Source organism: Oncorhynchus tshawytscha, linkage group LG28, assembly GCF_018296145.1.
Source record: "Oncorhynchus tshawytscha isolate Ot180627B linkage group LG28, Otsh_v2.0, whole genome shotgun sequence".
Taxonomy (NCBI): domain Eukaryota; kingdom Metazoa; phylum Chordata; class Actinopteri; order Salmoniformes; family Salmonidae; genus Oncorhynchus; species Oncorhynchus tshawytscha.
In genome coordinates, this window is record NC_056456.1 from 41,712,010 (window position 1) to 41,716,479 (window position 4,470).

Here is a 4,470-nt window from a genome sequence, read left to right on the forward strand (position 1 = left end):
CCTTTTGTCAATCCCTTGGATTATAATAAATACCAAATAGGGACGGCATGGAAGAGCACCAGTAAGCCAGTGACTCCTGTAATAGGGTTAGAGGCAGAGAATCCCAGTGGAGAGAGGGGAACCAGCCAGGCAGAGACAGCAAGAGCGGTTTGTCGCTCCAGTGACAAACCGCTCTTGGTTTGTCGCTTCACCTCCACACCCCTGCGCCAGACTACACTCAATCATAGGACCTATATAAGAGATGAGTCTTCAAAAAAGACTTAATGGTCGAGACCGAGTCTGCATCTCTCACACGGACAGGCAGACCAATCCATAAAAATGGAGCTCTATAAGAGAAAGCCCTGCCTCCAGCTGTTTGCTTAAAAATTCTAGGCCTGTGTCTTGTGACCGTAGCGTACTTGTAGGTATGTACCCCATGTAAAGCCCATGTAATGCTTTGTAGGTTAGCAGTAAAACCTTGAAATTAGCACTAGCCTTGACAGGAAGCCAGTGTAGAGAGGCGAGTACTCTGGTGTGTTTGGATATGATCACATTTGTTTTGGATCTAGTCAGGATTCTAGCAGCCGTGTTTAGCTGAAACTGAAGTTTATTTAGTGCTTTATCCGGGTGTCCAGAGAGTAGAGCATTGCAGTAGTCTAACCTAGAAGTGACAAAAGCATAGATTTTTTGAAACATTCTTGATATGTTCGTCAAAAGAGAGATCAGGGTCCACACTGAGTTACTTCACGGTTTTATTTGAGACGACTGTACAACCACAAAGATTAATTAACAGAAGAGCTCTTTGTTTTTTGGGACCTATAACTAGTATCTCTGTATTGTCTGAGTTTAAAACTAAAACATTTGCCGCCATCCTCTTCCTTATGTCTGAAATAAAGGCTTCCAGGGGCTTCACCATGTTTATTCGAAATGTTCAGCTGTGTGTCGTCCACATGGTGCACATAGTCCACACATTATGTTTCCGAATGACATCACCAAGAAGTAAAATATATAGTGAAAACAATAGTGGTCCTAAAACGGAACCTTGAGGAACACTGACACTTTCAACTGAAAGAAGTAGAGAGAACAGTCTATGACTAGGGTGGCTGGGGTCTTAGACAATTTTTAGGGCCTTCCTCTAACACCGCCTGGTTTAGAAGTCCTGGATGGCAGGCAGCTTAGTCCCAGTGATGTACTGGGCCGTACGCACACTACCCTCTGTAATGCCTTGCGGTCAGTGTGATGCAACCAGTCAGGCCTGATGCTATCGGTGTTGCAGCTGTAGAACCTTTTGAGGATCTCAGGACCCATACTAAATCTTTTAATTTCCTGAGGGGGAATAGGCTTTGTTGTGCCCTCTTCACGACTGTCTTGGTGTGTTTGGACCATTCTAGTTTGTTGTTGATGTGGACACTAAGGAACTTGAAGCTCTCAACCTGCTCCACAACAGCCCCATCGATGAGAATGGGGGCGTGCTCAGTCTTCCTTTTCCTGTAGTCCACAATCATCCCCTTAGTCTTGGTTACTTTGAGGGATGCCTTTGTGTTCTTGGGCACAGGGACTATGGAGGTCTGCTTGAAACATGTTGGCATTACGGACTCAATCAGGGCCATGTTGAAAATGTCAGTGAAGACACCTGCTAGTTGGTCAGCACATGCCCGGAACAGCTGATGCTCTCATACACGCCTCAGTGTTGCTTGCCTCGAAGCGTGCATAGGAGTGATTTAGCTCATCTGGTATGCTCGGGTCACTGGGCAGCTCGCGGCTGTGCTTCCCTTTGTAGTCTGTAATAGTTTACAAGCCCTGCCACATAAGACGAGCGTCGGAGCCGGTGTAGTATGATTCAATCTTAGCCCTGTATTAGATTCCCACACCTTGAAAGCGGCAGCTCTACCCTTTAGTTCAGTGCGAAGGCTGCCTGTAATCCATGGCTTCTGGTTGGGGTATGTACGTACAGTCACTGTGCGGACGACGTCCTCGATGCACTTATTGATAAAGCCAGTGACTGATGTGATGTACTCCTCAATGCCATCGGAAGAATCCCGGCACATGTTCCAGCCTGTGATATCAAAACAGTCCTGTAGTTTAGCATCTGCTTCATCAGACCACTTTTTTTGTAGACCGAGTCACTGGTGCTTCCTGCTTTAATTTTTGCTTGTAAGAAGGAATCCGGAGGATAGAGTTGTGGTCGGATTTACCAAGTGAGGGGCGAGGGAGAGCTTTGTACACGTCTCTGTGTGTAGGTGATCTAGAATTGTTTCCCCTCTTGTTGCACATTTAACATGTAGATTTGGAAGAACTGATTTAAGTTTCCCTGCATTAAAGTCTCCGGCCACTAGGAGCGCCGCCTCTGGGTGAGTGGTTTCCTGTTTGCTTATTTCCTTATACAGCTGACTGAGTGGGGTCTTAGTGCCAGCATCTGTCTGTGGTGGTAATTAAACAGCCACAAAAAGAATGGTGAAAACTCTCTAGGCAAGTAGTGTGGCCTGCAATTTATCACAATATACTCTACTTCAGGCAATCAAAATCTAGAGACTTCCATAGATTTCTTGCACCAGCTGTTGTTTACAAATATGCACAGACCGCCCCCCCGCTCCTGTCTGACCAGAATGTGCTGTTCTATCTTGCCGGTGCAGCGTGTATCCAGCTAGCTGAATATCCATGTCGTCATTCAGCCACGATTCTGTGAAACATACGATATTACAGTTTTGATGTAGGATTTTCGTGATCGTACCTCGTCTAATTTATTGTCCAATGATTGCATGTTGGCGAGTAGTATTGACGGTAACAGCAGCTTTTCCAGTCGCCTTCTCCGGGCCCTGACCAGGCTCTTTTTCAAGCGGTACCGGAGCGCCAAGTCTAGATCCAAGAGGCTTCTAAACAGCTTCTGCCCCCAAGCCATAAGACTCCTGAACAGCTAATCAAATGGCTACCCAGACTATTTGGATTGTCCCCCCCCCTCTTTTACGTTGCTTCTACTCTCTGTTTATTATCTATGCATAGACACTTTAATAACTCTACATACATGTACTAATTACCTCAACACCGGTGCCCCCGCACATTGACTCTGTATCGGTACCCCCTGTATATAGCCTCCACATTGACTCTGTATAGGTACCCCCTGTATATAGCCTCCACATTGACTCGGTATCGGTACCCCCTGTATATAGCCTCCACATTGACTCTGTACCAGTACCCCTTGTATATAGTCTCCACATTGACTCTGTACCGGTACCCCCTGTATATAGCCTCCACATTGACTCTGTATCGGTACCCCCTGTATATAGCCTCCACATTGACTCTGTATCGGTACCCCCTGTATATAGCTCCGCTATTGTTATTTACTGCTGCTCTTTAATTATTTGTTTTTCTTATCTCATTTTTTTTGGGGGGGGCTTCTTAAAAATGCATTGTTGGTTAAGGACTTGTAAGTAAGCATTTCACTGTTGTGACAAATACTATTTTATTTTATTTGATAAATAGGATAGCCAGCTGCAGCTATCACCAAGCTATGCTAGCTAGCTGTTACAAGCTAACTGACTTGACAGAGAAATATCTGCTAGATTGGATAGAAGCTACACCAAGATATGCTAGCTAGCTGCTGACAGCTTGGCTAAGCAAGGCCAGCACAGGCTTTAGCGTACACATAGAACTGAATTAGCTGACCATCTTGAGATGGCAGTCAGAAGGGGAGAACTCAACTCCAAAACATATTTATCGCCATAGCAAAGCTAGCTTAGCTTACCTTGATGTACTCTACTACCCTTGTTTGTGAGATTGAATGGTAAAGACACACCCACATGACTACTCACGTTTGCCTTCAGTCATGGCCGCTAGCATTTCTTAAAAACGAGACCAAAACAGGATGTGCAGTCACCCTTTAACCCAGAAGGCCCCTTGAGGTCAAAATACCTATATATTTTTTAGGCCAATGAGAAAGAAGAGAGGTGTGTATATCTGAAGGACAGAAGAGAGAAGTGTCAATGACAGAAGGGAGGTGTGTGTTGTGCTGTGTGTGTTGTGTGTGTGTGTGTGTGTGTGTGTGTAGGACATACAGAAAACAGACACTACAGAAACATTTATTGGGGGGTGACGCGGCATTTAATGAAGCAACTTGCTTGGTACAAACAAAATGTTTTCTTTCAGATCAAGACATCAGTTTAACATGTAGAAGTCTACTGCTACAGAGGTCATCTGACACTGAGACACTTGCTCTGAATGATAGCACCGAGGATTAATGATTTATTAGAGGGAATTTATAGAGGGAATTCCCTGCTGACAACACACACATCTGTTACCTGGAACGTTGAAGGACTGAATAATCCATCCAAAACAAAGTTTACGGTTGGTAGCCTTCAAGGGTTAATGAGGCTGATACAGAGAGGAGTGTGTGTGTGGTTGTGTGTGTATGTGTGTGTGTGTCTGTCATCATCTAAACAAGTGAACCCAGACAAACTGTTTATAGAGAAAATGCTACATGATATACTGGACATT

The 4,470-nt window shown here is 44.8% G+C and overlaps 1 protein-coding gene across 1 annotated transcript in view; it reads right to left on the bottom strand.

The window, feature by feature from the left end:
* Nucleotides 1-4,058: 4,058 nt before the first annotated feature.
* The window catches only part of col6a1 (collagen, type VI, alpha 1), a 65,570-nt gene continuing 65,158 nt past the window's right edge, over nucleotides 4,059-4,470 (bottom strand). The window contains exon 33 of the mRNA XM_042308391.1: nucleotides 4,059-4,470. This exon is cut by the window's right edge and continues 1,191 nt beyond it. The gene's annotated coding sequence lies outside the window, so the exon portion shown is untranslated.